We start from the raw sequence: 23,918 nt of genomic DNA, 5'->3' as shown, positions 1-23,918 counted from the left end.
CCTCGCAGGGCTTCTTTCACCACTCAAAAGTGGCCCACCACATTGTGGCTCACCTCATCACCGGTTTGAGGATATTTGACCACATCACACCCACCCTGAGTGAATAACAGTGGCTCCCCATCCCACCTAGGATCTGGTTCAAAACTGTGGTCCTCACCACAAGGGAACCTATGATGGTCCAGTGTCCTACCTGATGTCCAAACTAAATACATCAGGTAGCAACTGGTCATCTCACAGTAAGACCATCATCAGAGTGGAAACTGGACTGGTTTGCAAGGCGACACCTAGGAAATGGTCCGTCATAAGCTACGCTCCAGTCCACTGCATCTCCGTCCCAGTAGCAATCAAGACTGCTCCAAATCTCCTTAGCTGGATCTTCCAAGAACAACTTTCTGTAACCTACATTCTGGCTATCTCTGCATCACCCCATCCATATATTGTACTGTGGTCATTGTTACTACTGTCTACTTGATGACTTGTTAAATGCTCACTAGCAAAGCTGTAAACATGCAGCCTTCATTTCATTTATAAAAACCCTTTCGTTATTGGTAAAAAAACAAAAAAAACAATGCTTTGCTTATGAGATGTTTTTCTATGAAGTATATGTAAGCAATGCAGTTCATTGAAAGCCTGCCATGAGGACTGGAGCTCCACCTTAAAACTGGAGCCTCTGCCCATGAGAGCTCTTCCCTTCTGGCAATAGGGCCATGCCCAACATGCTAGTGTGGGGCAGTTTTTTGTGGTCAAAATAATCCTGTTTTTTGCCAAAGTGGGCCACTTTGATTAGTTACTTCACTATGAGGCTAGTAGTGTTACTGAACACATATCTTTTAAAATGCAAAATTGGCAACACATTTGACCAAAAATCTCTCTCCCCCTCTTGGGTAGCCCTTAGTCTGTCACAAAAGGAATGAATTGCTGCTATTTGCAACTGTGGACCGCTTTTTCTTTGGCGCCGGGGACAGTTTTATGCCCGAGTCCGACCATGGTGGTGATGGTGTACAAAGCCCAAGCGGCAGTGCATGAAATACCTTCATGTCATTGAACATGTAATGAGTGGCCCAATGAGAGAGTGAGAACATATCCGGCGGTTGGCACTTTCTAATAGTGTCTCTCAGGAAACTTCTCTTGCGAAATCGTGTATCTGAAAACACTAACAGAAAGCTGGAGTGTTCAGGGGGTGTCCACCAACAGGAAAAAACTACAGCAAAAATAACAAAAGAAATAGCATTAAAGAGCCCCGACCACAGAAACGTGCTTAAAGAATGGGATTAAACAGCAGGTGGAAGGAAGCTGATGAGCAGATGAAAATAGCAGGACTTCATACCCTTAAAGGATAGTTCCGGGACTTTTTTTTTATTGTCCCTATGGGTCGGCCATGTGTTTGTAAGCATAAATCGGTAGATCGTAGGAAACTTTCCTATGGACCTTACCCGACTTTTCGCCCATTATCGCACTCGAAATCAGCCTCCATTTTGTGATAATCCTATCATTTCGCCCCATCGACCTGGCTCACCTGCCTTTGCGGCACTAAATCAAATCCCCCGCCCCTGAGCCTGACATCAGCAGACGCGTACTGCCCATTTCAAGCACGTCTCGTGTCAACAATCGCTGCGCCTCAGCTATTGACGTGTTGCCATGGAAATGGCAGGACGCCTCTTTCCCCAATAAGTATAAACAGACCGTTTCACAACACACAGCAGCAGATTTTCGATTCCATTCCTCTCTCTGTGTTACTTTGAGTATTCTGTGACTCGTTTCAGTGCTCTGGTCAGCTACCTTTGCCGCTTGTAGCCCGTGTGAACACCTGTACCATCTCTGTAAATTATTTTACTATCTTTACCGCACAATGGCCACAATAATGCCGTATATGTACGAGCCCGAGTACACCGAGGAGGAACTACTGGAAAGGCAAGCACGCGAAAACGATGGGGATTCGGACGGCAGTTGGGAGGACCAGTCAACGGATGAAGAGCCTGGACCATGTCGCATGGACGGCGTCTCCACCTGGTGCACGTGCAATCGGTGCGAGCTAATGCCAACTGAGGAGGAGAACTGCTGCTGCCGTGAAAATTCCGGGTGCTTGGCCTACATTTCGGAAAGCGAGCAAAGTCTGCAGGAAGGCGAGCAAAGTCCGCAATGCATCACCGAGCTGCCAGAGTTCAGGGAAGCTTGCCTCTCACGGACCGTGTTGAGGATGATGGTGGTGCTTATGCACGAACTTCGTGGCACTGTTCGTCCGCGTAATCCGAGTAACGAGTAAGTATACTCTGTTTGTGATGTCAGGGATGCCACTACTATTTCATGGTCGTCTCCCACATATAAAATTACATTTACATATCATTCGAACGCATGTAAATTGGTTCCATATAGTGCATTTTCTAGATATAATTTTTTTCTAAGAAAAATGACATGTGTTACCTGAATCGACATTGATAAGAAAGTTTTGTCAGTTTAATACAGTTTGCATCTTTTTTTTTCACAGGTGGTACAGGCTGGTGGCCTATCGTTGCTTCACTTGGTGGCTTCACGGGAGGCTCGGACACCGCGTTCGGAGAGTAATACCTGCCTATGCGGTACTTGCCATTAGACAACATTTCCCCAGTGACAGTGGACAATACCGCGGATTTTCCCTCGATGTGCTGCAACCTCAACTTTACAATGTGTAATGTTTATTATTTATGTTTAATTAAAATCTAAAATAAAGCCCAACATATATTTTAACAATGGTTGTTTTGATTTTTTAAATGAATCTAGTGTATCTCCGTTGAATAGCCTTCCAGTGCCTTGTCTTGTCACACCACATGTCTCCGGCCAGCATCCTCCCTCACGCTGGCCGCACACCTTCAATCCACATAACCGTTGAACCCATATATGCAGCAGTCATACATATATTATTTTGTGGGTTGGCATCAAGCGTTGGCAATAAAAAGCCGTTGGATTTTATTGATACAAAACATGGTTATAGGTAAATAATAAATATGGTTGATCATAATAAATCCTCTTTTTGGGCACCGGGTACAGAGATGACCCCCATATATTCTCCTGGGAGGGTGAGGTATTTATAAACTCACCCCCCTGCCTTCCATGTAGTAGATCCTGCAGCCATCCTCTTACATTCAGTTAGATGGCCTCTTCTTGGTGAGGCCCTGCGGCAAACGGGTCTTGTCTGCACGACCACCGCCCCAATCCACCCCCCCGCCCTATCAAAGGCAGTTCGCACCAGGGTACTTGCGCTGCTGGCAAGTGGAGCTGTCAGGGAGCGATAAAGGCCAAGAGGTGCCAAAGACCATGTACACTTCAAAGTGGTCTATAGAGCATGGGTTGTTGTTCCCATGTCTACCTCCAGACCCCGTGTCTCCTGCCAAGCATCCCCCCTCACGCTGGACGCCCCCCTGCAATCCACATAAGTGTGTCTCCATTCACGAGTCTTCCTGTGTCTTGTCTGCACGACCACCGCCCCGATCCACCCCCCGCCCTATCAAAGGCAGTTCGCACCAGGGTACTTGCGCTGCTGGCAAGTGGAGCTGTCAGGGAGCGATAAAGGCCAAGAGGTGCCAAAGACCATGTACACTTCAAAGTGGTCTATAGAGCATGGGTTGTTGTTCCCATGTCTACCTCCAGACCCCGTGTCTCCTGCCAAGCATCCCCCCTCACGCTGGACGCCCCCCTGCAATCCACATAAGTGTGTCTCCATTCACGAGTCTTCCTGTGTCTTGTCTGCACGACCACCGCCCCGATCCACCCCCCGCCCTATCAAAGGCAGTTCGCACCAGGGTACTTGCGCTGCTGGCAAGTGGAGCTGTCAGGGAGCGATAAAGGCCAAGAGGTGCCAAAGACCATGTACACTTCAAAGTGGTCTATAGAGCATGGGTTGTTGTTCCCATGTCTACCTCCAGACCCCGTGTCTCCTGCCAAGCATCCCCCCTCACGCTGGACGCCCCCCTGCAATCCGCATAATGCCACGACATATACACGTCATTCATTCACAAACACACCCCTGTTTCGAATTCTTTATAACCCACTTCATATTTCTAATGAGAACTTCTTTGCGCTTTGCTAGTCAACCCGTGAAGGTGCTGGTTATCTGCTCTTCGTCTCTGTGAACTTCCGTGACCACTTTGAGCAAACTCGTCAGTTTGCAACCTGTGAACTGCTCCCTGTTCTACGACAAGAAACTACTCTGATCCCTGCATCTAACTGTTTGTTCGTCAAGGTAAGTCCATGTACCATAATCATTTTGCGTCCAATTGTTTAATTTATATCTATTTGCTAGTAGTCATCAAATTGCATCCATGTTTTCTTTTCGTTCACGACAGTACATGCAAGGAACTAGTCACATGTTCTGAGTTTAGTCAAATTACTTTTTCTATTTTTTGAAAGTTATTGAAATACTTATCCGCATGTGAATAACGTGTATAGTTCCAAGAACCAAAACGGACCTTGCATTGAACCTTTTATGTGTCATTTAATGTTTTAACACATTGGTATTCATAGAGAATTGTTGATCTTTACTTTTCAGAACTTTCCATAATGCCTGCTTGTTCCATTGGCGGTTGCCCTTCGAAGACCCATAACAAATCTGAAGGTACTATAATGCATGTTTTCCCTAAGACAATAGATCAGATAAGAGAATGGGTCCGATATTGCGGATATCCAGCCTCTGAGCTAGAAAGTAGAGTCCTAGAAGTCTTTGCGGACAAGAGGGGTGATCGATACTGCATCTGCAGCAGGCACTTTAGCCCAGACATGTACTCCACATCATTGCTAATAAAGAAGAAAACACCGCGAGCGAGGCGAAAATTGCTCTCAACCGCTATTCCCACTCTATTCGTCCACATGCCTCCACTGGTGAGTCAAGTTTACGTATTTATCTCTCGGCCTTGCGGTAGTGTGTAGCATTAGCTAACAATAATTTCCCCATTTATGTATCCACTCAATATGAAGGCGGAAGATTCTCCATCCGTGTCGTTATTGCAGTCATCAGCCACTTCAAGCGCCTATCTGGTAATCTTACTTAGCTATTCTGACACTGACTTGTTTTAGGCATGTAAATCAATAGTTTTAATTGATCGTGTAATTATTTTACCTAATGGTACACCACAGTACTCGTCCTCTAGTCTTTGTTTTCAGTTATAATTATTGTTATCCAAAATAATGCAAGTACTGTCTTTCAGGGAGATGCTGACGAGTCCAACGCATTGACGACAACCGTAGATGTCACTCAGATGCTCGAGGTACGTTTCCGGACAGTTCCATCGATGGAGATCATCAGATCTTGCATTCTTGTAGCGTGATTGTTACACACAATGTTTCTTTCGTTTTTAGCCATTGGTATGTCCTTCTGTCGTCGCCCTCCTATGTGTCTTCTTTTTTCAATATTGTGTTCATTACTAATGAAAGTCCTATGTTTCAGGGAGTCGATGGAGCATTAGTCCAAGAAGAAGGGGGAGCATGCAGTTACGGGTCGGCGCAACAGCTTGCAGAAGTGTGCACCGCAGTTACAGCGTCCCTTGATGTTCTTATGCATTTCGAGGTATGGATACTGACAGATCAATCATGCGAGATCAAATGACGTGATTACATCCGCTATACTTCCTTCTTTATTAACGCAAGTACTATGTTTCAGGGAGCTGACGGAGCTTCTTCAACAAGAACATCACCCCTAGTAGTTGATGCAGATCTCTGGGTGGTGACACTTCCAACGATGGAGCAAATCGAATCATATTTAGATATCCATTATTTATTTTAGACAACTGATCATTTGTGCAGGTCTATTTAGATGAGCCGTTGACGCCTGCAGAAAGTTTATGTTCTTTTAAACAAAATAGAAAACCATACTAATGCAATTACTGTGTTTCAGGGAGTTGCTGAAGCGTCATCTTCAATAATATCATCAATGGAAGTCTATGCGGAGCCCGAGGTATGGATCTTGACAGTTCAATCTAACTAGATCAACAATGCGTGAACTATTGTCGTTTGAATGTTCTACACAATGCGTTCATTCGTGTTTTGCTATTGAGATGTACGTATGGGTATTGGTCCCCAAGTACATTTTGTGTTTTCAATATTATTATACATACTAATGAAAGTTCTATGTTTCAGGGAGTCGATGGAGCCTCAGTGAGTGATGGATGTGCTTATCATGAAAATATAGTCGTTGCAGCGCGAGAGGAAGTGGAGACATGCACACACGAGTCGGAGCAACAGCGTCCAGATGTTGAAGTTCGAGGCAAGAAAGTTTCAAAGAAAAGAAAGCAAAAGAAGGTTAGTGTCCTGTTCACTATATTATGTTGTCTTTCACTGTCAATAGTTCAATACTGTAAGTTGTGTTTAAACTGAACATCCCTTTTCTAATCTGTCCTCTAGTTGCGAGTGGGTGTAAGAACTAGATCTACACAGACAGTGAAGCGAACGAGAGATGTTGCTTGTCAAACCTTTTGGCAGGGACTTGAGACTGGAGATGCATCGTGCCAATGGGAAGAATATGAAGTGATTGACAACGGAGCTATACCACCACCAGCCATTGATAGTGAATGTCCTCCTGGTAGTTTGGATGCAGTCGGAGATCAATTCACAGAATCCACACCCGCAAAAAATAAGAGCGCGCGAAAGTTGAAGACATTGTTTTTTTTCTCCCATCTCCGGACAAGGAACAGTTGTTGCAGTGGAAGAGAATGACATGGACGACAATGAAACACCATCAATATCACTCAGCATAGCGGAAGACGATATCAGAGATTGTACCTTTCATGCGAGTGACATGTCCTCAACGTTACAGGCCGAACCAGCTGGGATGCAGAGTGACAGTATAAGGAAAGAGGCCAAATTCATTGTATTCGATAGCTGTTTGATGGATATTATTATGATGATGAAATGTGGGCATTCGGTTGGTGGGGAAGTATGTGGGGAGCCATTGATTAATGTGACTCGTGCAATTCGAGGCACTAACCTTAAAATACATGCCACCTGTACACAATATCATCCGTTCGCATGGTCTGCACAACCCATGCTGGGGCAACTGCCAGCAGGCAATCTACTTTGTGCAGCGGCCGCACTTTTTAGTGGTTCAAGTTTTAAAAAGTTACAGTATTTCTTTCAGTTTGTGGGAATCCATTTCATTGCGAAAACTCAGTTCTACAAATACCAAACCGATTATCTATTTCCAGCCATCAGCGAAGCTTGGAGAATGGAAAAAATGTCAATGGAAAGTACATTCGCGGGCAAACGCTTCAGGCTAGCCGGTGATGGACAGTGCGACAGCCCAGGATTTTCAGCCAAGTACTGCACCTACCACTTTCAGGACATGGAAAGTAAGAAAATTGTGAGTTCGGTGGTCGTGCAGGTGTCACAAAGTACATCCTCAGTGGCCATGGAGAAAGTTGGCTTTGTAGCATCATTGCAAGAACTACAATCGCGGGGAATGGTGATCGACCTGATAGCCACGGACAGACACGTTTCAATTGCCAAGACAATGAGAGAACAGTACAAAAATATAAATCACCAATTTGACGTTTGGCATCTTGCAAAATCAATCAATAAAACATTGTCGGCTGCAGGTAAAAAAAAAGAATTGCAAGGTATTTCACAGTGGTCCAAGTCAATCAGCAACCATCTTTGGTGGAGCTCAAAAACATGTGAAGGGTCGTTGGAAATTCTACTGGAAAAATGGCGGTCAGTAATGTTGCACTGTAGCAACGTACATCGATGGTCGACAAATGAACATTTCCACAAATGTGAACATGGCCATTTGTCCACAGAGGAGGCACGGAAGAAGAAGTGGTTGATTCCTTCATCACCCACTCACAAGGCCATTGAAAAGATTGTATTTGATAAAACTATAACAAGAGATTTGAGGGGACTCACGGAATTCTGCCACACAGGAGATTTGGAGGTGTTCCACAATATGTGCCTAAAGTACAGGCCCAAAAGATTGCATTTTGGCATGGAAGGCATGATAAATCGGACTCTTCTAGCGGTCTTGGCACATAACCATAATGTTGGCCGTCAACAAAGTAGGACGACCGGAACTTTAGGGACGCTTCGCTACAATAAGGCCTTCACTAAAAGAAGTAAACAATGGGTGATCAAACCAGTGTTTGAGGATATGCAATATGAGTTTATTGAGAGACTTATCGTAGATGTCCTCGATAGGCACATACATGGAGTGGTGAACGAACCTATGCAGGGGACAACTGCATTGCCACCCAACATTGCCTCTGTTCCATGTCCACCTAAAGCAGAGCTCATTGAGAAATACACATCACGGTTTAAATGATTGTAATTTGATTGTCTGTTCTCTCGAGTCTCCTCATGTTGCAGGCCCAAACTAGAAATGTGTGCTCGCTCAAAGTGAAGGTCAGCTGCTTTGATGTTTTGCTCGGGTGGCGGAACGGCCCACGACCCAGTATAAGGTTCTATTGTGATTTGACTTTGACAGGCCGGGACCATCCCGAAAGACTAAGAAAAGATAATGAATAAAATTTCAGAAACGAAACGATGAGCCACGTTCATTAGAAGAAGTAACGTCGGCAAAGAAGGAGTGGTGTTTCGGGTCTGCCCTACACAGAGACACAATGGAAAATGCAAATATAATGTAAGTAACTTTTGATGAGTTTATACCGCAATTTCATTACTATACAGTGGCTTTAAAGACGGGTTCAGTTGTACTTGTTCGTTCTATGTGGCATATTGTTTTCTACCGCGCACTATCTTGAGGAGAAACATCTGCTTTTACTGAAGTACCTCAAAACCTTCCTCTTTGCTTCTGCTTTCTCTCTCCCTCTCCCCTGCTACAACTGGTCCACTGTCTGCGACCTCGGTCCTGGGCCCTTCCACTCTCCACCTGCACTGCCTCCCTGTCAACCCCTGCACTGGGGGACTGTCTCAGTATCCTACAGCCCCCCCCTTCCCAGCACTTGTTCTGCACTTACCTTGCACTTGCCACCAGCTGGCCCTATTTATTTATTATTTTATGCTACTTACCTTGTACTCCACTCCCCCCCCCCCTCCATGCCTCGCCACGCCTTTAAACACTTGTGTACACCCAGTAGCGCTGTCCTCGCTATGAAATGAATAATTTTAATAAGGATCTGATGGTGAGACTAATTTCATTTTTTATGTTTTTAGGTACATCATTCACTACTGTCTGTGTCACGAGTACCAGACACCGGCGGACGGCTTCTACAGCCGCCAGTTGCTTCTCCGCGTGAACAACGTTACCACCCTGACCATTTTATGGGACGATCGCCAAGTACAAGTATGCCCTTACGCGGTACTAACGGTTAGATGCAACATACCTACCGTTGTGGTGGCCTAGTGCCTCGTTGTTGGAACAGCCATGCGATTATCAGTGCGACCGAAGAGCTTATTTTTATCGTAAACCAACACCCTGTGTACTGCACACGAACATCGCTTCCCTCAATACGAACTTTTTGGAACATGAGCAAATAAAAATGCAAATCGCTGAATATTCTCTAAACATTTGATGTCAAATAAATGTACTTTACCACATTTACAATCTTGCGGTTTGATTTCAAAGTACAGTTTCATATTCCGAATTGTGGTGCGCTGTATTGTGAGCTGATCTGTGTTGATTTCCGAGGTCTGTGTGGAGTCGCGTAGAAGACGCCTGGGCGCGTTTGCCTACGCAGCTCAGTCACGTCACGGATAGAGGCGGGGAATATGAATGTTTTGATAAAGTCTGTTTCAGGGGCGGGGGATTTGATTTAGTGCCGCAAAGGCAGGTGAGCCAGGTCGATGGGGCGAAATGATAGGATTATCACAAAATGGAGGCTGATTTCGAGTGCGATAATGGGCGAAAAGTCGGGTAAGGTCCATAGGAAAGTTTCCTACGATCTACCGATTTATGCTTACAAACACATGGCCGACCCGTAGGGACAATAAAAAAAAAGTCCCGGAACTATCCTTTAAGAACATGATTCACCAGACACAGCTGGGGATGCAGGTGCAATGTTAGTGTGTGTGTGTGTGTGTGTGTGCGTGCGTGCGTGCGCGTGTGCCTGTGTGTGCCTGCATCACTGATAGGTTAACTTGAGCTCCCTTTTTCTGGAAAGTTTTGGGAGGTTCTGTCAAGGAGGTAGGGGGTAAAAAGATGGGCCTCCGAAAACTTGTGTTTACAGATAGATAGATAGATCAAATGAAAGTAAAAGCGCATATTGCACACTGGTGATTACGAGATAAGTCGGTATGCAGTCTTTATAACGAAAATTTTATGAAGTATGAACATATATCGAATCTTTTATAAATAAACATTTTATGAAGAATGCACTTAGGGGTGGGGTAAAGGGTTAAATATTGTGGGGAAACGGTCGGTAGGTTTTTAGGGGTGGGAAATGGGGGTTTTGGCGGGAACCCCCCAAAAAATAATTTGTTATATTTTTCTTTATAAAAGTTTCGTTATAAGTGCATTCTTCATAAAATGTATCGTTATAAAGACATATAACCGATAAGTCATTATTGCCTGACGAGCACTATACGTAGCCCGAGGTTGTGGGACAATGCTGTCTTGTGACAGGATGGCAATGTGACTTCCTGAAAAACAACAATATTCTACATGCACTGAAGCCCACTCTTGGCATTTAATGGATAGTAAGTACCACGGTCTTGTTTGTCAGTTAAAAAACACACAAACAGTATAATGTAGAGGAAGAAAATACTCACTCGCCATTTTGTGCATTATCCAATTTCAGAAAAACACAGTATGGTGCTTCAAAAATGTACATTTTGTTTTTTCATTTTTGGAGAAATTCAGCACTGACCAGCACTCCCCCCCTTCTAGCAAAGCGCCTGGAATCCTACCTTTCTCCTATCCCGAACATCATTATTGCATCTCTTCTCCGCCTTTGCAAAGCCCTCCCTTGCTTCCAAGCTAGGCTCACGCCCCATAAAACCAAAGTACAAGAGCAAACACATAATAAAAAGACAAGCAGATGGCATAGTTGTAGTAGCTTGCCATTATGTGCACATCTTGCGGCCCCTTAAGTGCTAAGGGCGTCTATGTTCGTCCTGAATTCCCATAAGAAATCATTGTAGGCTCCGCCCACTCCCGCACTTAATGAAGACCCCACCTTTGCAAATGTGCACATATATTTTGTTAGAAGTCACTCTACCTTCAATGTAAAAAGTCCTCTCCTAACTAGTGCAGCGTAGTATCTTCGTACATATCAATACTGCTTTACCAGACAACTCCATGTATAGATGTCTTGTACAGCGCTTAAAGACACCATCAGACCACTTGGAGGAGCTGAGGGGGACAGAGGTAAGGGAAGGCGAGTGGGGAAATAGAGGAGAGGGGAGGAGGTATTAGTTGCTTGAAGGTGAAACTTCCAATATTGACTGAAAGGGTCAGGGGAGTCTAAACGTCGGTCAATATTAGGGGATGCAGACTGGATCTTGAAAAATCACTGTCTAAATGCACCCCTTAAATACGTGTACAGCCTTTTTGTGTATCTGCCATCGGCGTGGGGCACTGCTCCCTATAACACAAGGATTCAAACCTCCTCTGTGAGGTTGCAGAGCTCGCGACTCCCTGCGCACCTGTTCCCCTTTGAACAGCATGTCTCTGATTTCTGTGTGTGTTCTCCCTGGCTTTCTGTACCTCTTAGCTCCAGCACCTTGAAACCCTTCACCATCGAAGACACCATAATACAGCGTTGCCCGCAGAGAGGTAATGCCCTCCTCACCTGGTCAGGTGCGCTCGGTGCCCTCTTGGCTGTCGCAGCGGTGTGTACCCTCTGTTCTCCCAGGAGCGGTCGTTGCCTCCTTTGGCCGCTTTCTTTCTGCTCCTGGCTTGGACCGAGATCCACCTGTGCTGAGCAATATCTGCACTCCCTGGGGGGGAGGGGGGGAGAGTGCACAGTTATATAGTGAGCTGTTTAAGCCTGCTTCAGTAGGATCTATAGTCACTTGTTTATACCTGCCATTTCTCAGTCTGCAGTAGTCAGGTTAATGTAAATTGTTTATACCTGCTCTTCCACAGTCTGCGGTGCTCAGGTCTATTGTGAGTTGTTAATGCCTGCTCTTCTTCTGCCTGCAATGCTCTGGTCTGTAGTCAATTCTTTATGCCTGCTCTTCCACAGTCTGCAGTGCTCAGGTCTATTGTGAGGTGTAAATGTCTGCTCTTTTTCAGTCTGCAGTGCTCAGTTTTATTGTGAGTTGTAGATGGCTGTTCTTCCACAGTCTGCAGTGCTCAGGTCGTTCATGAGTTGTTAACGCCTGCTCTTCTTCCACTTGCAGTGCTCTGTTCTGTAGACAATTCTTTTTGTCAGCTCTTTCACAGTCTGCAGTGCGCAGGTATATCGTGAGTTGTTAATGCCTGCTCTTCTTCCGCCTGCAGTGCTCTGCTCTGTAGACAATTCTTTTTGTCAGCTCTTTCACAGTCTGCAGTGCGCAGGTTTATCGTGAGTTGTTAATGCCTGCTCTTCTTCCGCCTGCAGTGATCCGGTCTGTAGACACTTCTTTATGTCTGCTCTTTCACAGTCTGCAGTGTGCAGGTCTATTTTGAGTTGTTAATGCCTGATCTTCCTCCACCTGCAGTGCTCTGGTCTGTAGTCAATAATTCTTTGTTTGCTCTTCCACAGTCTGCAGTGCGGTGCTCAGGTCTGTTGTGAGTTGTAAACGTCTGCTCTTTTTCAGTCTGCAGTGCTCAGTTTTATTGTGAGTTGTAGATGGCTGTTCTTCCACAGTCTGCAGTGCTCAGGTCGTTCATGAGTTGTTAATGCCTGCTCTTCTTCCACTTGCAGTGCTCTGGTCTGTAGACAATTCTTTATGTCTGCTCTTTCACAGTCTCCAGTGTGCAGGTCTTTCGTGAGTTGTTAAAGCCTGCTCTCATTCCACCTTCAGTGCTCTCTGGTCTGTAGACAATTCTTTATGTCTGCTCTTTCACAATCTGCAGTACTCAGGTCTATCGTGAGTTGCTAATGCCCTTAATGCCTTTCCTCGGCCTCCAGTGCTCAGGTCAGCCGTTAATGCTTGCTGTTCTTTCGCCTGCAACACACTAAAGTGAACTGCCAGGACCTGCAGCTTAGAGCTGGCTGCTCTTCAGCGGGTCGGGTCTGCCTCCTGATCCGAGAGTTCCACTGGCAGCTCTCAAACATACACAGGAGCACGCTCTCCTATATACACCAGCAGGAATTGGAAGCTTGTCATGTAAGAGTCTGGCTGAGCAGGAATTGGAAGCTTGTCAAGCAAGAGTCTGGCTGCTGGCTTTGAGTCAGAGGGAGGTGCACTCAGCTCCTGCAAGTACTGTGCCAGAGTGCACAGGTGAGGAAATCATGCTCTGAGGGAGTCCCGAGATATACAGGAAGTGCTCCCACTTGACGGCTCAGACCGGAAGGCACATGTTTAGACGCCCATTCACGGAGACCTGTGGCCCTCATTCTACCAGAGCCTGGTCATCGAGAAGCCCCACGTGGCACTCTCCGGCACCACGAACCCTAGAACAGAACCACGAAGGGCAGAGCTCACCCCGGCCACCCAAAAGGGAGCACACGTATCTAAGCCCTCGGCCTAATGTACCACCTTGCTAACATCCACACGAGGATATAGCAATTAGGTTTTATCCCGTTCTTAAAACGTCCACCTGAGCAGCCAACAGTTCAGATACAACGAATAAAAAAAAGCATCAGTCTATTTACTCCAGATAATACTTTAAAGTGTCCATTACATCAAACGAATCCTCAAGTGCCGAACGGCATGGTCACCCCATAAACAAACGTCACATGTAGACATACAGGGCCGGGCTTAGGGTAGGGCCGCCAAGGTGACGGTCCGGGGTGCCATTAGCCCCGCTATGCCAGCTCAGGGGAGTCTTTCAAGGACTCGTCAGAGCTGGCGTGTCAAAAGGTGTGGCAGGTGTCCTATTACAATTAAATACACCCTTCTCTTGTGCTGCCGACAGGTTTTCCAGCAGGGACATGCTTCGCCACCCTATTGAGGTGTTTGCCTCCCCGCTCCGGCACTGGTGGTTTTCATTAGAATAGGGTGATGATGATTTCGCATCAGGACCCTATCCCAGTGATTAACTCCCTGCTCTAGCGCGGGAAGCTAAAAAAAATGGGAGCTTCGACATCCCACGCGCCTTCCCTCCGGCTTAGCGTGGCGGGGCATGACATTTTTCTTCCACTGCCCGTGGCGCTGTTGCTGCTAAAGCTAGCACTGTATACATACGCCCACTTTTAATATAACTATTAGAGTTGGACACTGGCATAACAGGGCCCCCCCCCCGCAGCTCCTGCGGTGCGGGGGTCCTGCCAGGACATGCCCTGGGAGGGGGCCCCACTGGAGAAAAAAACATATTTTTTTCTCTCAAAAAAAGTTTCTTTTTGAATTCACTCTGCATTCATAAAGAAATTATTTCTGCAACAGAAATAATTTCTTTATGAAGGTAGACTGACTACAAAAAGCAACTTTATTTTTGATGTCCGAGGGCTCCCTCCACCCCATGACATGGAAGACCCTAGGCTGGAGGCTTCCAAGTCATTGGGTGGAGGGAGCCCTATGACTTCAAAAATAAATAGTTTATTTTTGAAGTCACTCTGCCTTCATAAAGAAATTATTTCCGTTATGGTTCGGTCCTTAACTGAATAATTTCTTAATGAAGTTAGAGAGGCTTCAAAAAGAAACAATGGGACTCATTCTGACCATGCCAGTCTGGAAGAAACAGTGCTGGTAATCTGACCGGCATCGTTGTTTCCGGACCAGCATATTACAGGTCTACCTGCTGTGGCCGCCATGTCCGAGAGGTCTGACCCTGCCGGGCACAGTGGCCACGGTAGGCAGACTCATCACGGAAGCACCGTTAACAATGGTGGCGGTTCTTCCGTGTCCCCATTCACGTGGAGTGCTTACAGGACTCCACGGGAATGGGGAATACCGAAATTACCGGCACTTGGCTTCCCAGCTGCCATACTTGGAATAGCATGGTGGCATCGGGAAGTCAGGCGCCGGTAATTCTTTTACGGGCCCGGCGGCAACCCGCCGGTAGCACTGGCCTGGTTACCGCCGGACCCGTAATGTGCCCCAATTTCTTTTTGAAGTAATAGGGCTCCCCTCAACCCTATGACGTGTGTGAGTGTATGGTGAAAGAGTGCACACAAATGGATGGGTCGCTGGGTGTGCGTGTACGGTGAAAAGGTGCACACTTAAATGTATGGGTGGCTGCTTGTGTGAGTGTATGGTGAAAGGGTGCACACTTAAATGTACGGGTGGCTGCCTGAGTGTGCCTGTATAGTGAAAGGGTGCACACTTAAATGTATGGATGGCTTCCTGGGTGTGCTTGTATGGTGAAAGAGTGCGCACTTAAATGTATGGATGGCTGGGTGGGTATATGGTGAATGGTGTGTGTGCTTGTGTACAGGGGCACAAGAAAGCCTACTTTTCGGGGGGGCTAACCCTTCAAATGTTGGCAGAGGCGCTAACTTCACGGACGGTGGGGAGTGACAAAGTTATTTGTGTGAGGGCAACTAACTTCTTTACACATTTTAATGATATGATAAGACAAGGCATTTATAACACGCCTATACACAAGTGTTTCAAGGGGCGACATGGCAAGGGAGGGGGAAACAGAGGGAAGACAGAGACAACAATCATACTAGGCCAAGTGTCATTCAGATTGTGCAAGTGCAGGGGAAGGGCGAAGAGCAAAAGTGCAGAGTGGGAGGGTTGTGTGGGTAGTGCAGTACATGGGAAAAATAGAATGAATAGCAATATGAGAAGTAGGGCCAGCTGGTGGCAAGTGCAAGGCTAAGTGCAGACATCAGGTGTCAAATGCTGGAAGGGGACTGTAGGGATACAGAGAACAGTCCCCAAGTGCGGGGGTTGCCAGGGAGGCATTGTTTGTGTGTAACTGGCAGGGGAAGGGACCTGGGCCCGAGATCAGAGGGTGGCCAGGTAGCCAGTACATTTCAGCCAGGAATTCAGCAGGGGAAAGGAGGAGAGAAGGCAGAAGCGAAAGGGGAAGGTTTTGAGGTGCTTCCGGAACCGGAGATGGTTCTCCTCAAGTTTCAGGGAGGCATGGAGGCTGTTACAGAGGGAAGTCCCAGCCGAGGAAAGAGATCTACCACCAACTCATTGCTTGGAGAAGCAACTGACCCTGAGGGAGTTGGAGGCGGATGAGCGAAGAGCTCGAGGAGGAAGATATTTAGGAAGAGAGAGTTGAAAGTATTGAGGCCCCAGAAGGCCTTGTGGACAATGCAGAGGGTTTTGAACTTAATCCTTGCAGCCACTGGGAGCCAGTGAAGAGATTTCAGTCCTGGAGACATACGATCCCTGGGCTTGAGGCCAAGGACAAGTCTCGCAATCCTGTTCTGGATGAGTTGTAGAGGGCGGAGAGTAGAAACAGGCAGAATTAGAAAGAGGCTGTTGCAGTAGTCCAGCCTAGAGAGAACCAGAGCTCCTCTGGAGACAGTGAGCTTCTCGGGGAAGTAGAGGAAAGGAAGAATACCTCTTAGGAGGTGCAGCTGGTAGTGTGACTTCTTAGAGACATCAAGGATGTGAGGAGAGAAGGAAAGTGTGGAGTCAAAGATGACCCGAGGTTTCTAGCCTCAAAGGTGGGAGCAGGAAGAGGACTGAGAGTGGCCAGCCAGAGAGTGACAGGGAAGGAGGGAGCAGGTGTTCTGATGAGTTGAATCTCAGTCTTACTGGCATTAAGGCAGAGATCATTGGTGGCACACTACTCCTGGATAGCAGACAAACATTCAGAGATGAGAGACGGAGAAGAGGTGGCCGAAGGTAGCCTGAATATTAGCTGAGTGTCATCTGCATAGCCCTGGAAGTTGGGGCAAAGAGCGGCAATGTGGTGGGCAAGAAGTGCCAGGAATTAGTTGAACAGCCAGGGAGAGAGGTTAGATCCCTGGGGGACACCACAGGTAGCGATAGAGATAGAGGAGCGGGAGAACCCAAGTTGTGCCTGGGAGGGTCAATCGGAGAGGAAAGAAGTCAGCTACCTGACCAGTGATACCCAGGTTATCACAGAGACGGTTGAGCAGGATGGCATGGTTGACTGTGTCAAAGGCAGAAGAGAAATCGAGTGAGATGAGGCCACATGGGGTGTTGGAGTCAAGATTTGAGAGAAGGTATTCACGGATGTTCAGGGGAGCAGTTTCCGTGCTTCTGGCAGCTCTGAAGCCAGACTGATGGTCATGAAGAAAACCGACAGATTCAGTTTGAAGATTAAGCAGGGAGATGGCCAGTTTTCCCAGGAGTTTGCCCAGGAAGCGAGTGTTGGAGATTGGGCGATAGTTAGCCGGACAGGACGGGTCAGCCGAGGGTTTCTTGAGAAGGGGGTGCACAAGCAAATGCTTCAGGGGGGAAGGGAAGACTCCGGTGGCAAACAAGTGGTTGCAGAAGTTCGAAAGAGCAGGAGCCAGGGAGTCGATGTGGTCCTTGATGGTTTTGGAGGAACAAGGATTAACCTGTTTTGATGAGATTTTCATAGATCGGACTTGTCTAGAAACCTCGTCAGGGGAAAACAGGGGAAAGAAGGAGGGAGGAGAGGTGACCAGAGAAGAGCCAGAGGAAGAGCAGGGAGGAGAGGGTGGAGGAGGAGAGGAAGAGAGAGAGGACAGGATGTCCTGAGTTTTAGAGATGAATTGAGAAGCCAGAGCCGTGCAGAGGGCCTGGGAAGGGACAGGAGAGATATAGACTGCAGCAGGATTGGCCAGTTCCTTGCAGATTTTAAAGAGTTTGGTCGTGTTCTTAGATGCCGCAGAGACGCGGTCTTGGATGTGGGCTCTCTTCTTGGTGCAGACTGAGAGCCAGTATTGCCTTTGGAGCAGGCGGCAAGCCAGTTTGTCAGAGGATGTACCAGAAGCACGCCATTTCCGTTCATCCATCCTGCACTTGCGTTTGAGGGTGACGAGGTCTGAGTCATAGCAGGAATTGCACTTGGCTTTGAGCTTCAAGCGGATCCTCATTACAGGGTCAAGAACGTCGAGCGTGTCGGATATAGCAGAGTGGAGGATGGAGAGGGCTGTGTCAGGGTGTGAGTCAGCCAAAGGTGGAGGGGTGGGGGTGAGAAAGTGGCGGCGAAAGCCTCAACTGACACGCTTCATGGGTCGGATAACCGAAAAGGTGGGTGGCAGTGCTGGAATTGGCTTAGCCTGGCGGGAAGAGAGGGTGAGCTGGGAGGAAAGGAAAAAGTGATCACTCCAGGAGAGAGGAGTGGTGAGAGGGATAGAAAATGGAAGATCAGAACATCAAGAGTGTGCCCTGCAGAGTGAGTCAGGCCAGAGCGGAGAATACAGAGTGAGAGAGAGTGGCAGAGGTCGCGAAAGCGTCCAGAGGAAGGATAGGAAGCATCCAGGTGGATGTTAAAGTCTCCAAGGAGGAGGAGTTGAGTGGTTGAGACCATGAGGGCAGAGGAAAGGTCCACCCCTTCAGAGAGGAAGGTGGAGATCTGACCAGGTGGCCGATAGATAGTAGCCACACTGAGGGAGTGACTAGGAGAGAGAGAGAGCCTGCAGATGAGGTATTCGAAAGAGGAGTAGGCCTGCGTAGGAATAACAGAGGCAGGAATCCACTTGGGGAAAATCAGGGCTCCACCACCTCCGGAGCAGTTGGACCTGGGCGCGGAGTGGATCTTGTAGCCGTCAGGGAGGAGAGTGTCGAAGCTCATGACAGAGCAGGCTGTGAACAATGTCTTGGTGAGACCGAGGACATCAATGTCAAGATTCTCCAGGAGGCGGCAGATGTCAGAGGAGTGTTTGACAGCTGAGCAGGAGTTAAGGGTGGCAATATGGAGAAGGTTGCTGTCCTTGAAAGCCTTCCAGGGAGGGGTACAAATCAGAGGTACGCCCGCAGAGGTGTAGAGGAGGAAGGAGGAGAGGGCAGGTTTGCCAAGGAGGAGGCAGCAGAGGAAGACGAGGAAGCTGAGGTGGGAAGAGAGGGGACAGCAGGAGAAGGAGGGAAATTGATAAGGCGCAGGAAGCGTCTATCAAAGAGGAGAAGATTGGCCTGAGGACCTTGGACCAAGATGGTACCATTCAAGTAAACATTAATGATGACCTTAGAGAAGTGGAAGGGGGCCAGGAGGGCCACCCACCGGGTGCCACTATTGATGAGAGAAGAGGAGAAAGGAGAAAGCACAGAGACCATATGCAGAGTCCATAGGTCTGGTAAGGGAACGACAAAGAGGATGTCGGTGAAGGTTTGCCTAGAGGCGGCACTGGTATAAGTGTCAGCGATAGGGAGGCCTGGGTTGGAGACCAGGATGTCCTTTTTAAACTTCTTCCTACCAGATTTAGTGAGGAGAGCAGGATAGTCAAGAAAGAAGCAGTTGGAAAAGATGGGAATGAGACTATTCTAGTGCAGCTTCAGTGTTACAAGCAGTTATCTCTCTCCTTTAAGTCTCCTATTCCCTCTCTACCTTTCCAATCACGCCCCTGGCATGCAAGTACTAGAACCACATCGCAATTTCAATTGCCTAAAAAATTGGGTATTTGAATGCAGGTACTAACAGTGAGCTTTACGTTGGTAATTGCTGGGCCCTTATTAACAGCAAACGCCAGGTGCCGTTTAACATCTGTGTCCTGTTCTGTCCGGCAACTGCTCTAAAGGTCAGCCAGTTTGAGTCAACATAGCCCAAAATTTCAGGGGGGGGCGTGCTGAAGCCCAGTCAACTCAATGGTGTTGCGGCACTACTTGTGTTTAATGTCTTGATTACTCCTAGCCCTATTCTTCCTCATCCCAGTACTTATGTATGAGGCAGTACTTGGGTATGAGGCACTCTGCCTCATACACAAGTACTGGGATGAGGTAGAAGTACATGGAGCTAATGCCTGACTTAGCTACCTGTAAATTTCATTACTCCTAGTCCCACTCTTCCTCATCCCAGTACTTACCTATGAGGCAAGGAGCCTCATACGTAAGCTCTGGGGCAAGGAAGAGGGACATGGAGGTAATTCTTGGCCAAGGAGCTGATTTTGGAGGTTGGGGTAAGGGGTGGGAGAGAGAGGGGATGTGTGCGGGGGCAGGATTGTGTGATAAATCATAATGGTTGTTTATGATGAAATGTCCCTCCAGTCACTAGCATAACCTATTCATGAGCTTCCAACTGAATGCCCTCTCAACTGGAGAACTATTGCAAATGCGGAACCAGTGGCCTAAATCTGGGGCAACATGTAGATTCTGTGAGAAAAAAGACGCTACAGAATCTTCATACCATTTGATGGTGGTGTGCAGGAAACTCAGAGGCACAAGAACTAGATAGTTGGAGCATTTTGTAAAACAGGTTCAGTCCCTAGCGGCTCAAGAATGGTGGAACAGACTTGCGATTGGGGAAAACACAAGTCTAATTCTAGCCTCAATTAAATTCTTGGAAGAAGTTCTGAATAGTGCTCTGGTGGAAGAATCCGATGAGACCTCGTAAGGAGGAACATAATCTCACGGATGAAGGAGGATGCTTGTAAATTTAATATTATGAAATGTATTTTTCTTTTAGTTGGACTAGGAAGCTTTGATAATGTTCTCTTGTAATTGGAACAAGAATGTATTGAATTTAAAAGGTTTATAATAAGCCATATAGATCAGAAAAAGGCCTACACTACAAAAAACCTAACCTTGCCCGCCTTCTCAAATGACAAATGTGTGATATCTAAAAAGAAACATCAGAATGGCTTAGGTAACAATTCCCTTCTCCACTTTCAGAAGCAGAGGGTCTCGAGAGTTTCTTGAAAGGATAGGTGGATGGCACAGTTCTATCCATCTTGCACACTTTGGCTTACTGGTACAATTCAACAGTTCAGACTTGGGCTTCAAGCTTTTGGCAGTTCAATCAGTTCTTTAGGCTTCGTTCGCCTTGCCACAGTTTTCCTCTTGATTTTGACTTTGTCACAATTCAACTCAGGCTTCCCTCTGCTGGGCTCCAGCCTACCTCTCTTTTCACTATTACCTTTTTGCTTTCTCATAGTTCAGCACAGGCTTCCCTCCGCCGGGCTCCAGCTTTTCTTTCTCTTTGTGGGTGTTCCATTCCCCCCTTTAATATACTTCAACTTAGCAGGCTTACCTCCGCCGGGCTCGAACCTGCCTCTCTTTTCACAATTACCTTTTCGCTTTCTCAAAGTTTCTACAGGAATTATGAGACATACAACCCACTAACCAAAACCTCATATTTCTGCATACTTAATTCACACAAAAACCCGCACAACCACCTCTCTCACAGCAAACCGCACAGACTTCACCACACCGCAACAACAAACATTCAACACATAGATTGCAACAATGGCACGCGAGGTCCCGCTTCAATCCTATATGCACACCCAAGCTCAACGCACAGTGAAAACCGAACTGAAGCTGCCAACAGTACACCACCTCTGACTTTCCTACGCCCTCTTCACCCACTAACCCACCCCCCACCTTTTTGTTTACAGATCCGCCTGAGCGCCTGGAGACCAAGTCTGTTGGTGAAAGTGTGCTATATAAATACCTTTAACATTAACATTATGTCCAGGCTAAGGAGGCATGATATGTGGTATTAGTGGCTAGAGAGGCATTTTGGTCTAGTCATTAGTATTCGCATTAAGGGCAAAGCCAACATGAGTGTTCTTACATGGGGAGGGCATATTTCCTTATTTCGACTTGACTTTTTATTTTACTGGTATTAAGGTCAAAGGCCACATAAATATTCTTACATGGGGAAATATAACATGATGAGTGCAACATAAGTGTTCTTATATGGGGGGGTTTGTGTAATGAAAATATGTTATTTATATAGCGCTTTCACCAAAGTTTGGTATGACTTTCTTTTAACTGGGAAATTCTGATAAAGCAGTCCTGCTAAGTGTAATTACCTGGCTAGATTGGCATTTGGTTGCTGCCATTTTAGCCATTTCTTACTGCAGCATTGTATATTTTTCTGGGCATCCGTGATAAAATGATATGATATAAGTCATTTCTAACGCACAAGTATACAAGTGTTTCTATGCACAACAAGACAAGGGAGAGAAGATAGAGGGAGGACAAGACAAATGATCTCACTAGGCCTTGTGTCATTGCGAGAACGAGAAGTGCAAGGGGAAAGGGAGGGGGGAAGTGCAAGGGAGAGGGGAGGGCAAAACAGGGCTGCAATGCTCTGAGTAAGTGCAGCCAGGGCAGCGCGGCTATGGGTAGTGCAAGGAGAACAAGGGGCTGCAGGGTTACCGCCCCTAAGTGCATGGTAGGCATGGAGACAGTGCAAGGGTGACCGATCAAAAAAGAGCCTGGACTCTGAGAGACTCTGAGGGTATCCAAGCAACCGGTCGCTACAGCAGACAGGTAGGTCAGCAGGGGAGGGAGAGAGAGAGAAAGCAGAGAAGAAAAAGTTTTGAGCTGCTTTCGAAACTCCAGATGGTCTGGCTCAAGTTTGAAGGGGCAGGGAGGCCATTCCAGTGGGAGGCACCAGCAGAGGAGAGAGATCTACCCCCCACTCTCTGCCTGGAGAAGCGTCTAACCCTTAGAGAGTTGGAGGTAGCTGAGCGAAGCGCTTGAGAAGGAAGGTATTTTGGAAGAGAGCGTTGGATGTAGAGAGATACGATCCCTGGGCTTGAGGCCAAGGATAAGTCTTGCAGTCATGTTCTGGATTAGTTGCAGATGACGGAAAGTAGAGGATTTCAGATTGAGAAAGAGGCTGTTGCAGTAGTCCAGCCTAGAGAGAACCAGGGCTCTGGAGACAGTGAACTTCTGGTGGAAAGTGAGAAAGGGAAGAGTCCCTTTGAGGAGGAGCAGCTGGTAGTGGAACTTCTTGGCAACATCCGAGATGTGAGTAGAGAAATAGAGATTGGCATAGAAGATGACACCAAGGTTTTTTGCCTCGAAGGAAGGCGCAGGAAGAGGGCCCAAGGTGGACGGCCAGAGTGAGGGAGGGAAAGCAGGTCCTGGGGTCCCAAGGAGAAGGATCTCCATCTTACTGGTATTAAGGCAGAGATTGTTGGAGGTGCACCAATCCTGAATCGCGGATAGACAGTCAGGAATACGCGAGAGAGAGGAGGCTGAAGGGAGCCTGAAGGAAAGCTAAGTCATCCGCATAACACTAAAAGTTAGAGGAGAAGGTAGAGATCAGGTGGGCCAAAGGGCCCAAGTAGAGTTTGAAAAACCAGGGTGAGAGTATAGAGCTCTTGGGAACGCCACAGGTAGAGAGAGGTGGCAAACAGAATGGGACCAGGTTGGACCTGGGTGGGGGGCGCTCCAAGAGGAAGGAGGTCAGTCACTCCAGGGCCTGATCCGTGATTAGGTTCTCACAGAGTCGATTGATCAGGATGGCGTGGTTGCCTGTGTCAAAAGCAAAGGAAAGAAAGAGGGTGAGGACAGAAGGAATGCTGGAATCAAGATTAGAGAGAAGATCTTCACGGGTGTTCAGGAGAGCAGTTTCCATGCCTCTGGCAGCTCTATGTCAAACTAATCTGGTACAGAAGCGGTACCTTGATGTTAGATGACATGGGTCTTACCACGGCTGCTATGCTTTCGTTTTGAAAATGTTACTTACGTCTCACACAATGCTGCAGCTCGCGCATGCAGTATTATTATTATTATAATTATTTCAACCACAGTACCAATTTCTTGACTAACCCGGTCCCTCACCTCTTCCCTGTTGTCCTCCACTTGATTTCCCTAGGAGTTACACCAGGCTTCCACCAGGGCCTACTGGGAAACAGATAAGGGAATCAGCCACCACATGATACAACAGGCAACAATTGTCTAGCCTACAGGTACTATTACATTCATGACTTTTTTCTGCTTGGGTGTTTTGCCCTGCACTTAAATCAGTATTACTGCAAATACCCTCGCCTGCCTCAGGGTTGTGGGGGGTTAATGGGTCTCTAGCAGCCCCTCCCATTTTTTGCCTTTCTTCTTGTTCCCATTCAGAATTTTCGTTTGGATTATACAACTGTCCGGGTTCCGGACATTTTATGGGACCCAAGTGA

The 23,918-nt window shown here is 47.1% G+C and overlaps 1 protein-coding gene across 2 annotated transcripts in view; it reads right to left on the bottom strand.

The window, feature by feature from the left end:
* Nucleotides 1-23,918, bottom strand: part of SCNN1D (sodium channel epithelial 1 subunit delta) — a 280,184-nt gene that overhangs the window by 152,635 nt on the left and 103,631 nt on the right. The window contains exon 1 of one of the 2 annotated variants that reach the window (XM_069610095.1): nt 11,706-13,048. The exons of the other annotated variant lie outside the window; for it this stretch is intronic. The gene's annotated coding sequence lies outside the window, so the exon portion shown is untranslated. Of the gene's footprint in view, nt 1-11,705; nt 13,049-23,918 lie in introns of those variants that run through there. 2 annotated transcript variants of the gene reach the window in all.

The sequence above is a fragment of the Ambystoma mexicanum genome, chromosome 8, assembly GCF_040938575.1.
Source record: "Ambystoma mexicanum isolate Mex_15411 chromosome 8, UKY_AmexF1_1, whole genome shotgun sequence".
NCBI classification, from domain to species: Eukaryota; Metazoa; Chordata; class Amphibia; order Caudata; family Ambystomatidae; genus Ambystoma; species Ambystoma mexicanum.
The sequence above is the reverse complement of the archived record's forward strand: the minus strand, read 5'-3'. Positions and strand labels throughout refer to the sequence as shown.